This window comes from Hyperolius riggenbachi, chromosome 5 (genome assembly GCF_040937935.1).
Source record: "Hyperolius riggenbachi isolate aHypRig1 chromosome 5, aHypRig1.pri, whole genome shotgun sequence".
In the NCBI taxonomy this organism is placed as follows: Eukaryota; Metazoa; Chordata; class Amphibia; order Anura; family Hyperoliidae; genus Hyperolius; species Hyperolius riggenbachi.
The window spans coordinates 50,465,125-50,477,889 of NC_090650.1; the positions used below are offsets into that span (position 1 = coordinate 50,465,125).

General features: G+C 44.0%; 2 protein-coding genes across 5 annotated transcripts in view; one reads left to right on the forward strand and one right to left on the reverse strand.

Annotated features, from left to right (window-relative positions):
* Nucleotides 1-12,765, reverse strand: part of PRTFDC1 (phosphoribosyl transferase domain containing 1) — a 514,552-nt gene that overhangs the window by 332,136 nt on the left and 169,651 nt on the right. The window lies entirely within an intron of this gene.
* Nucleotides 1-12,765, forward strand: part of GPR158 (G protein-coupled receptor 158) — a 329,086-nt gene that overhangs the window by 25,547 nt on the left and 290,774 nt on the right. The gene's annotated exons all lie outside the window — the stretch shown is intronic.

Here is a 12,765-nt window from a genome sequence, read left to right on the forward strand (position 1 = left end):
CCTAAGGTGAGGGGGGGGGGGGGGAGATGGCCCCCTTCTCCACCGTCCGCACAGCTCTCCCTCTTCTCTGCGCTGCTCCCCTCCTGCTGGGGGGGGGGACCTGGCTACCTACTCTGGGGACATATAACCCTGACTACATATACTGGGCACATATACCCCTGGCTACATATACTGGGCACATATACACCTGGCTACATATACTGGGCACATATACCCCTGACTATATATACTGGGCACATATTATACCCCTGGCTACATATACTGGGCACATATACCCCTGGCTACATATACTGGACGCATATTATACCCCTGGCTACATATACTGGGCGCATATTATACCCCTGGCTACATATACTGGGCATATATACCCGTGGCTACATATACCCCTGGCTACATATACTGGGCACATATACCCCTGACTATATATACTGGGCACATATTATACCCCCGGCTACATATACTGGGCACATATACCCCTGGCTACATATACTGGGCACATATACCCCTGACTACATATACTGGGGACATATACTCCCCACTACATATACTGGGCACATATACACCTGGCTACATATACTGAGCACATATACCCCGGACTATATATACTGGGGACATATACCCCTGACTACATATACTGGGGACATATACCCCTGACTACATATACTGGGGACATATACCCCTAACTACATATACTGGGGATATATACCCCTGACTACATATACTGAGAGAACATATACACCTGCCTACATATACTGGGCACATATACCCCTGACTACATATACTGGGCACATATACCCCTGGCTACATATACTGGGCACATATACCTCTGGCCTGAGCAGGGACAAGGTCCTCCAGCACCCAAGGCTGAGACAGCAAAGTGCGCACCTCCATCCCTCCCACCCCAGCCGTCACACACTGATTGCAATTAGACTAAGCGGGCCACAGGGCCCACAACCTCCCACAACCTCCCCAACACCTTAATATCTAGTTATCTGGCTTGCAGTCACTGCTATGTATCCCCTTTTCTTATTTGTTTCTGCTTCATACACAATTAGGTATGACAACTGAATGAATTGTGCGCCCCCTCCTAAACTGCGCCCTGAGGCTGGAGCCTCTCCAGCCTATGCCTCGGCCCGGCCCTGCCTCTGGCTACATATACTGGGGACATATACCCCTGGCTACATATACTGGGCACATATACCCCTGGCTACCTGTTCTGTGGACATCTCTACCACTGGCTACCTGTTCTGGGGACATATATACCGCTGGCCACCTATTCTAGAGACATCTACACTGCTGGCCACCTATTCTGGGGACACCTATAGACCTGGGTCTACCTATTTTGGGGAAACCACTGCTGTCAGATTGAGTGTATTTTGGGGAACTGCTGCCAGGTGAGAGGTGTCTACCATATTAAGGGGGCATTCTGCCTATTTATGTGAAATGCTGTCTATTTATGTGCCTCATGACTGCTGAATTTGTCTTGTTGGGGGCCTCATGGTTACTGAATTTGTCTTGTTGGGGGCCTCATGATTTGTTGGGGGCCTCAAGATCGCTGAATTTGCCTTGTTGGGGGCCTCATGATTGCTGAATTTGTCTTGTTGGAGGCCTCATGATTGCTAAATTTGTCTTGTTGGGGGCCTCATGATTGCTGAGTTGGTCATGTTGGGGGCCTCATATTTGCTCATGATTGCTGAATTTGTCTTGATGGGGGGGGCTCATGATTGCTGAATTTGTCTTGGAACATGCTGGAAGGTACATACTGAGGGAGGGTGGGTGAGCGTGATCCTGCTAACCTCCATGTACATTTGGCTCCACCCATAACCAAGACCACGTTTATTATGTGGTGCAGCCTTCACCTTAGAGGGCGCATTGATAGTCTTTGTCCCCGGGCGCTGAAAGCCCTAGCTACGCCTCTGGCTGGCTTGTTTCCGCCTCCTCCCCCTAGCTGCACTTCCTAGCTCGCTTCTCCTGCAGCCCAAGCGGCAGAAGAACAGCTTGCAGAGATCCACTGAGGCTGAGACGAGTAGAATACTGCGAGCCCAAGGCAGAAGAACCATTTGCAGAGATTCTCTGCAAGAGGTTCTTCTGCTGCTTGGGCTCGCAGTATTCGGCTCATCTCAGCCTCAGTGGATCTCTGCAAGCGGTTCTTCTGTTGCTGGCTCGCAGTGTTCGGCTCATCTCAGCCGCAATGGATCTCTGCAAGTGTGTTCGGCTCTCTTCACTTCACCGGACATTTCAAAAATCCGGTAGGACAGCCCGGGCAGGTCTGAAAAAGTGGACCTGTCCGGGCAAAAGAGGACGCATGGTCAGCCTAGGTTTGGTATTGTGCAGAGATCTGATCTGTGGTTTGGATCTGTGCTGGGAGGACTGTGCATTATAGGGCTTCTCTCTTCTGTATGATCTGCAGTGTAAAATATGCTGATGGACACATCTGAGTTGGTGTAAGCAGGTCTCATTATGTACTTGTACAGTATAAACTTGTTATAGTTAACTCTGATATAGGCTCGGCCCACACTTGTATGGAAACGGAACGCGCATTCTGCATCCGCTTTGCGCAAAATACCCGATCATTCGTCGTCCATTCTGTGTCCGCAACATAGCTACGTCGGCCCGTATGCATTGCCACTCACCTGTCTTGCCGCCGCTTGTCCCGAGCTCAGTCCCTTCAGCAGTCCGGGGGCCAGCAGAAGCATGGCTCTCCATAGGCTGCAACAGGCCAAGTCTCCTTAGCAACAGGGAGAATTCTCTTTGGTCCAACATGAACCAATAAGAATTCTCCCTGTTGCTAAGGATTCCCATTAGTCTGCTGCAGCTCAGTGGAGAATCCCGAACGGGGCAGTTCAGAATGGGCCGATGGGTGGCGGGACGCATAGTATTATGTCACGGCGGCGGCGTGGATGCGATGAAAACGGGCAATGCGGATGCGGCGACTAGCCTAGGGAGAACAGACAGTGTTTGTTCTCATAGGCTTGCACTGGACACGTTTTCCCATCCAGTCTGGGAAAACGTGTCAACTCCGGACTCAACGCTTCCTTTCCTTGCAACACGGATCCATGAGCGATCCATGTTTCTGCACGAGTAGAAGTAGGTTCTATTTTTAACATAGGATTCACTTCCCGCGTTTCTGCAGAGCTTTAGAAACGTATCCTATATGTTTTTAAAACAAGTGTGAACCGACCCTTAGTAAACATTCGGCTATAGTAAATTATAGTGATTCCGAGCTGAAGTTCGGGTTCGAAATGATATATTAACCTGAAGAGAGGAAAGCCTTAGGATATTATTGAGGCTACCCTCGGTGGTGCGATGTCTCCCATCAATGAGTGCGGCCTCCACATCGGGGCCGCTCTCCACCTCTGTTACGAGCGTGGTCATGCAAGCACAGCCACACATTTGTAGTAGCACAGAGCCCGCGGCTCCGGCTTACTGCACATGCGCGGGCATGCTCGCGTAGCCACTGCCTGGTTGCTAATCTTCTGGGGGCCACGCTCAGTGAGGGGAGACATCATAGCACCGAGGGAAGCCTCAATAGGATCCTGAGGCTAACCTCTCTCCAGGGTAATGTAATATTTTGAACCCAAGCTTTGGCTCAGGTAGCACCATTATAAGTATAAGGGAGTAACGCTTGGTATAATAAACCCTGCTATACTAGAATTTCTGTTATAGTAAACCTGTTTTTTGGCCCCTGTGGTATTCTGTATCCAGCTATAGTGAAAAGTGGGTGGGCACCTGTGTCAGTCGAAGACTGCAGATCAGATCCACTGGGGTGAATCTTCAGATTAAGGTGGATCTGATCTGTAGATGACTGTCCGTTAAGGCGCGTACTTCAGCAAACGACGGGTCCGTCAGACCCTCCCGCTGGGTGGAAGTTCTGCCGACAGTAGCACGTGTGTAAAAGCTGTCGGCAGACTGACAAGACTGTTTCTGCTGACAATGCATACGCACGTGCTACTGTCAGCAGAACGTCCGCCCAGCGGGAGGGTCTGACGGACCCCTCGTTTGCTGAAGTATGGCATGTGTACACGCCTTTAAATAAGATGTGTATGAGATCTCCAGATTTCATAGACTATGAAAGCATTTTGCAGATACTGATCTTTTGCATGTGTACAGCATCTTTAGAAAGATCAGTCTTTCATACCTCCCTGACAAACCTATGAGACAGATAAATTCCTCAGTTTGCAAAGGTTTTTATCTCATGGGTGTACTCAGCTTAATAGAATAGCCTGGGTAGAGTATGCTCTCATACTACATGGAAGGTGGTAAAATTTTCCAAAGACATTTATCTCATGTGTGTACCGGGCCTAAGGTTTGATTTAAAGATATTTCAGACCTAATAAAGCAACCTATTAAAAGGTACCTGAGACTAAGTAAAAAAAAAAGAAAGATACTTACCTGGGGCTTCCTCCAGGCCCATATACAACGTTGCCTCCCTCGCTGGATCCAGTGGAAAATGGCGCCTGTGAATAATGGCGCACGGTGATGCCGCTAATCTGTTTCCCGCTTATTGTTATTTACCGTTAAGCTCCACTTTCCACTGGACCCATTTCCCATTTATTGTTATTTAACGTTAGCGATAAATCAACAAACAGCTCGTCATCTCCCCACCTCATGTCTACATTTGATTAATGCCATGTTTTGAAAACTTGACTTAACTGTAAAAAATTATAGAGGACTTAACTATTACAAAGAGCATTGAAAACCAAAAAAGAAAAGATAGTGTAATGGTTAGAGATGTGGACTCTGAATCACTCTGAACAACACTTTTCAAGGTTCGAGACTGTATGTATATATATATATATATATATATATATATATATATATATATATATATATATATATATATATATATATATATATATATATATATATATATATGTATATATATATATATATATATAAAATAAATATATATATATATTTAGTTTTTATTAAATATAAAATTATAACTTATATTCTTTACAGTACATTTACAATTATAACATTAAATTATACAGCAAATTATATATTCGCAAGTGCCATGTATTAATGTTATTTAGAATTTACAACTTAATGTATTACGGAACCCTTCACATGAAGCAGCTAACGCTAAATAACGTTTAGCATTTGGTTTTGGTATGGCGTTATTGATAAATATCGTCAATGTGTGCCCTCTTTCGCCAATTTTTCCTGTGCGTCATAATTATACCCTATTAACGTTAAATAACGTTAAGGCTATACTTTATATTCGGCGCCATTATCAAGCATCGGCGCTGTGTGCAATTTTTCTCGGATCCATCCCTCGCCATCCTCCCCGGCCACTCCACTCCGTTAGTGTGCAATCTTGCCCCATCAAGTATTGTTCCACCTGTCTTCTACTGTGTTTCCCCAAAAATAAGACGGGGTCTTTTTGCTCCAAAAAATGTGTTGGTGCTTATTTTTAGGGGATGTCTTATTTTTTCCATGAACAACAATCAACATTTATTCTTGAATGAAAAAAAAATCTAAATTTATTCAAATATAATCTTGTCGTCATATTCTGGAACATAATCATGACTCTGCAAACCCTGAATTCCATCTTGAATGTCTTGTAACCTTATTTCCCTTTTCCACGTATAACAATCTACATTTGCCAACCCTTATTGTTTTGGGTCTCGTGGGGTCTTTTGAATGCAATTTTGTTAGGGGTGTCTGCTTATCTTGGTGAAGGGTCTATCTTTACTGTTGCATTCTATTGCAAACCGCTTTTACTTTTTTGCATGTATACAGTATATGCCTGGAAACTACGGTACATTGATGTTTTGTGAACTGTTACTAGCGCTGTGGAGTTGGCGTCAAGGAGTCTTAGTAATTTTAGGTACCTGGAGTTGAAGGTTTCATAAACTGAGGAGTTGGAGTCGGAGGATTTTTGTACCCACTCCAAATCCCAGCAAGGGCTGTGGAGATGGAGAAATTTTGTGTACCTGGAATCGGAGTTGGTGGTTTCATAAACTGAGTAGTTAGAGTCAGATGATTTTTGTAGCGACTCCACAGCCCCGACTGTAACTAGGGCTTATGTTTGGAGTAGAGCTTATATTTCAAGCTTCCTCTAAAACCCTTAACAATCATGCTAGAGCTTGTAGGTCTTATATTCAGGAAAACAGGGCAACTACAGTACTAATTATCTAAAAAAATTGAGATGTCCGCACCTATGGCCTATTTAAAAAAATGTGACTTTCAGAAAGTTGTGCTGTTGGCATACATGACTCAAATTATTTTTTGACAAGAACTATTTTATTTCTCACCCTTTAAAATGAAAACAAAAAAATGCGGTGTACGTCTGTAAATATGGTTTCGTTATAAATGAGATTTATGGTGGAGAAGCTGTCACAGTCCCATCCACTGTGATTCATTGTGAATGATGCTTTGACCTCTACCAGCCCTTGAAGGTCATCAGAGAGAAGAAGCTTAGGACCGTACATTGGAGGCTTCTCAGCTTCCGTCATTTCCTCACCTTTGTGGTGTGTCTTCTACTCCCTAACCGAAGATGAATCATTGAAATTATATCTTTAACTATTTTCTGGGCGCGTCAGAAGAGCCTGCAATCCCCTAATGTGTAATATATTGCCGTCGCTTCAAACTGGCTGAGACTAAATTTCGAGATGGCAGATTTTTCTGCAGGAGTTGATTTATGAGCACTCGTCTCAGCCACGTTGAGAAGACCTTTACTTCATTGTGAGTTTCCATGGAGCTGTGCATTTCTTATTCCGTCCAGGAAAGTAATGCAGTGTGCACAAGGAAATTCTGATCTCATTATAGGAGCGCCAGTGTGTTTTCAGCTGTCACCGGGGCTGCCTCGCCGCTGAATGGTGGCCAGAATAGGAAAACATTATCTCATTACGCAGGACTTAATACAACCAATAATACTTAAATGAATAAAGGGAGTCACTTCAATAGAGACGTTTACCGCACATGGGGGAACCGTGCATCGTGTTTAGTAGAATTTAGAGATGTTTACAAACAAAACGGCGTATTCGGAAATGAAACCTAAAGAATATTTTTGATTTTGTTGTTTTTAAAGGCTAACTCAATGAAGCCTTGTAGGATTAGGCAGTGGCTTAACTACAAACCATGGGGCCCTCCAGAAAAACCTGGTGTCCCTCACAGGCTCATGTTGGTCGTAAAACAAGTGTTAACATATTCTTCACATTCATAACATGTGTAGCCACAAAAACACCTGATCTGGCGTATCTGGGCCCCCCTGCAGCCACAGTGTAGACACAAAAACATCTGATCTGAAGGCATGAACCCCTTTATGGGAGTGAGTGACGTAGTAGTTGGGCCTCCTTACAGCTCTGGGCCACCCTGCGGTTGCAGGGCTGCTCCTCCATTATGCCTCTGGAATTGGGTATTCAGTGGAACATTTGTAATTTATTCTGTTTTTAACTTTATTTAGTAGTTTAAAGAGAAACTTTAACCCTGGATTAAACTGTGTATCAATCAGTAGCTGATACCCCCTTTCCCACGAAAAAATCTTTCCCTTTTTTTCGAATAGATCATCAAGGATGTCTGGATGGATGATATTGTGGTGAAACCCCTCCCACAGTGTGACATCAGGGCCATGGTCCTGACAATTTCCTGTTTGTGAACCTTGTTGCATTTTGGGAAATAACAGCTGCTTCCAACTGCCAATAAAGCAGTATCTCCCTCTGTGCCTAGAACTCTCAGTACATAAACATTCCGCAGGGATCAGAATTAGAAAGTGGGTGGGGGGTTGTACCCGGCATTGGTTTTGGCTCATACAGGTTCTAGAAGGAAGAGTTGGATGGAGAGAGCGATGGGGGGATGTCCAAAAGCTAAGAGCTGAGGCTGCCATACTACGGCGCTACCAATCACACTTGGCAATCTTCTGTTATCCCTGAGCAGACATCGGAAAGGGGGGTGGCGGGGTTGGACAGAGGGAGGTTAAGGTTTAGCAGTGATGGCCCAGTTCTTCATTACAAAGATCAAAGATCAATTGGCAGGACTAAAGATGTGTGGCCATCTGTGTGGCCACCAGAATGTAAAACAGGTAGTGGAAAGATTTTACAATGGGCAAACAATGACTAAATAATAATAAGGAATATTGTAAAAAAAATGTCATTAATTACATTATTTTCACTACAGTTCCTCAAATTTTAAACACTTTCTCTCGTCAGCAGGATAGCTCGCCAGTTTGAATGATTTAGGAGATAAACAGATTGTCTGGGTGTAGCTGTGAGTAATTCCAGTGGGGATTCCAGTTATGAAGGACCAGTCAGATACCTCCCTTTCGAGCAACTCTTAAGGTGGCCACTAATGATACAACTTGTCAAATGATCGTTTACGAATGACTATTCGTATGAACAATCGGAAATGTTTGGTTGGGACCAATAATAGACAAAAAATCGTCTAAGTAATCAGATAAGATTAATGAAATCAACCTGATTTTTGGATCAATCCCTTCAATCTGATTGGATTGGTTAGGAGATTTCTGTCCACTAGTGGTCCTAAACAATAATTTCCGATCGTTCATAGGATTGATCATTCATAAATGATCGTTCTGCAAATTGTTTTGTTGGTGGCTACCTTTACCCACATCTTGCTCTTTGATGTATCTGACCAGTCCTTCCCACCCATAAGGAACTGTTCAACCTTCTGACACTTCACTGATATTTCCTTCAGAATTGTAAGATGCAACTGTCCTCTCAGCACTAAATAAAGAAATCCTAAGCCCCTCACAACTCTGTAGGTGGCATTATTTTTCTCTTATTCAAGATGCATCAAAATTACTTCAGAGCCTTGCTTGCAAAAGACTAGAATTTCCCCTTTACCCTCTGCTATTTGGCTTTTGACTTACACATTTGACTGAAATGGCTCTCACAAAGATGGCCAATGACTTCATCAAAGCCACGTCACAAATTAACGTAACTTTCCTTCTTCGCTTGGATCTTTCTTCTGCTTCTGAACATTCTCTATTATTCCATATCCTGCACTCTTCCAGTAAAGGTGGCCACAAACGGTTGAATTTCTAGCAAAAAATCATTCAAGCGATCAGAAATTCTGATTGCTTGTAAATAATCTCAGTTGTTGGGCACAATCAATTACGAATGATTATAAAAACAGTCGTCCGATTGGATCATCAAACCAAAATTTGAATTTTCTTGATGATTGTGATAGATAGGAAGCAAAGATTGGTTCGTGATCAGAATGATTTAATAGCTCGAACAATTTTTCACTAGAAATTGGATCGTTAGTGGTCACCTTATCAGTGACACAGCTCTCTCTCTTTTATTTTTTGTCCAGCTGCTTATTCCAAAATCTTTCAATGGTAACCCTACCTCTCTTATTTCCTTTCCAGTCTGTGTTCCACAAGTGTCAGTCATTGGACCCGTGTTTAAACTTTCTCTACTGGGAAACTCATGTTCTCTTTTGGCAAACAATATTTGTATGTAGATGACACCAAAATATTTCAAATGAAGATTGAAGTCCGGACACTGTCCTTAAAGGGAACCTGAACTGAGTAAAATTATTTAAAATAAACACATGATGTAGCTGCAAAGGAATATGTCATACTAACCTCACCATCAGTTCCTCTCAGAAGCTCACTATTTTCTTTTTACAGTGATCCCTTCCAGTTCTGACAATATTTTGTCAGAACTGAAATATACCAGTTGCTGTCAGTTATACATCAGCTGCTGTCAGTTACAACTGAATGTGCAAAGTAATGTCCATGTTTCCCTAAGGCTCAAGTGGGCGATATTACAGTTAACAGTGTGCTGACTAGGAAGCTGTTATGGGGTAATGGTTATTTTTAAAATGAAGGACGGAGAAATCCATTGATCACAGTGGACAAATGGGACGCAGGAGAGGAGGAAGAGATTGATAAGTAGACTACACGGGAGGTAAGTACGACGGGTGTATGTTTATTTTGACTTTTTATTTTCAGTTCAGGTTCTCTTTAAAGGATACATCTGGCAATTAAAAAAAAAAAATTTACTCACCTGGGGTTTCCCCCAGCCCCTAGAAGTCTGTTGGGTCTCACGGCGTGGTTCCTTTCCGAGCCAGGCTTCTGCTCTCCCCTCAGTAAGATCACAGGCCGGGATCTAAGGCGTATGCATGGGCGCGCTGTGCGCCTCTCGTGATCACTCTCCTGGCATTGGGCGTGCTCTGCGATTGCGCAGTTCAATCCTCTCTGTATCTCATTACTGCCTATCCAGTGACGCATCTCCCCACCTTTGCACTCTCTCTTGGGGAAAGTGGGCAGAGTGGGCTCCTGGTGTCAAAATGGCAACACTTAGAACAATGGCAGTTCAGCAGTTTAAGAGAGCAAGTAATAGGCTCTCAGGAGCTTATTTAAATTGAAGAAAATTAGCTCTACTGCAGTTACACTTTAAAGAGACTCCGTAACAAAAATTGCATCCTGTTTTTTATCATCCTACATGTTCCAAAAGCTATTCTAATGTGTTCTGGCTAACTGCAGCACTTTCTACTATGACAGTCTCTGTAATAAATCAATGTATCTTTCCCCTGTCAGACTTGTCGGCCTGTGTCTGGAAGGCTGCCAAGTTCTTCAGTGTTGTGGTTCTGCTATGAACTCACCCTTTCTGGCCCCTCTATGCACACTGCCTGTGTGTTATTTAGATAAGAGAGAAGAGAGAAGCTGCTCTAATCAGCTGGATAAATCTTCCTCTGAGCTGGCTGGGCTTTCACATACTGAGGAATTACCGACAAGGGCAAAGCTGTTTGCAGGAAGAAAAGAGCAGCCTGAAACTTCAGTGCATGGGGGAAAGAAACACACAAATGATCTCTTGAGATTCAAAAGGAATGCTGTATACAGCCTGCTTATGTATGGATGTATTTTCTATGTGTGGACATACTGTACATCAACCTACTTCCTGTTTTGGTGGCCATTTTGTTTGTTTACAAACAAACTTTTTAAAACTGTTTTTAACCACTTTTAATGCGGCGAGTAGCGGCGAAATTGTGACAGAGGGTAATAGGAGATGTCCCCTAACGCACTGGTATGTTTACTTTTGAGCGATTTTAACAATACAGATTCTCTTTAAGATTTTTCTAAAAGTTAAACCTGTTCCGTGCTCAAGGTTACCCTTGTCAGAGAGAGACACCGGGCCTGCCAAAAGGTTGACTTGGATTGGTTGTCATGAGCCGTTGTCACTTGTGTATTTGTCGCCGTTCTCTGCTTTGACAGTGACACCTTCAGAGGCGAACAATGGGCTGCTCCCTCTGCATAGTTATGAGAACACACAGCCTACTCTTCCCTTTCTCCTGTGATTGATTTCTTCTGCCAAGATCAACAGGGGGTTCCAGTTATTTAATTAGATTTTCAGAGGAAGGGATATGTTTGCAAATGAGCTTTCGCTGTAAATATCCCCAAAGCCAGCTGGAGAGTTGATACCCAGAGCTGAATAGCGATCTTGGACTGATACCTGCGGAACAGCCAGGCTGCAAGGTCAGCCATTTTAAAGTGTACTTACTCCATCCATTTGCAAAGATAGGCCCTCTGATGAATCCGATACGCTTATCTTTATATTAAAGCGATCCTTGTGTTTATTTTTTCTTCTCTAAAGATTAAAATCTGATTGGCTTCTGCTTAATGAAAATCCTTTTATCTGCGCTCGTTAACCTCTTTATGGATCAAGTTGAGGAGTTTAAGTGGACCTGAAGTCAGAAGTTCCTCTCTGCTCTAAAAGATACACAACAGCATAATAACCCTTAAAGAGGAACTGTAACGACAAAACGGCCCCTGGGGGGTACTCACCTCGGGTGGGGGAAGCCTCAGGATCCTAATGAGGCTTCCCACGCCGTCCTGCGTCCCTCGGGGGTCTCGCTGTAGCCCTCCGTACAGCCGTGACGCAATATTTACCTTCCTGGCTCCTGCGCAGGCGCTCTGATGGCTGTCGGCGCCGAAGTAGGCGGAAATACCCGATCGCCGTCGGGTCTGCTCTACTGCGCAGGCGCAAGTTTCCGGCGCCTGCGCAGTAGAGCGGACCCGACAGAGATCGGGTATTTCCGTCTATTTCCGTGCCGAAAGTCGCCACAGCGCCTCCGCTGGAGCCAGCAAAGGTAAATATTGAACTGACAGTCGGCACAGTCGCCGGCTGTTCGGAGGGCTGCGGCGAGACCCCTGTGGGACAGAGGACGGCGTGGGAAGCCTCATTAGGATCCGGAGGCTTCCCCCACCCGAGGTGAGTACCCCCCAGGGGATCTTTTTGTTGTTACAGAGTCTCTTTAAAGAAAAACATTTATTTGTTACAGCTGATACAAATCCTGCTATAAAATGCAGTGTGTCTACTTCCAGCTTTTATGGAAGCAGACATAGGGCTAACATCCTGTGTATGCAAATTAGCTGCTCTGCTGTGGCAGAGGAGGTTTTTGAGCTGACACAGCTTAGAGATTAAATTACGGTGGTGAATAGTCACAGATGAGGGGAAAGAAGACAGGCTAAACAGAGAAGAAACTCTTAATTCAGGTCCGTTTTAAGCTTTGTTTCTTGCTTCTGCCGAATAGTCTGACTGATTCCCCATGCCTGTTCCTTGAAACAGAACCTGAACTGAAAATTAAAAGTCAAAATAACCATATCCTCTACCCCATAACAGCTTCCTGGTCAGCACACTGTTAAACTGTAATATCACCCACTTGAGCCATAGGGAAACATGGACATTACCTTGCACATTCAGTTGTAACTGACAGCTGCTGATATATAACTTACAGTAACTGGTATATTTCAGTTCTGACAAAATTTTGTCAGAACTGGAAGGGATCACTGTA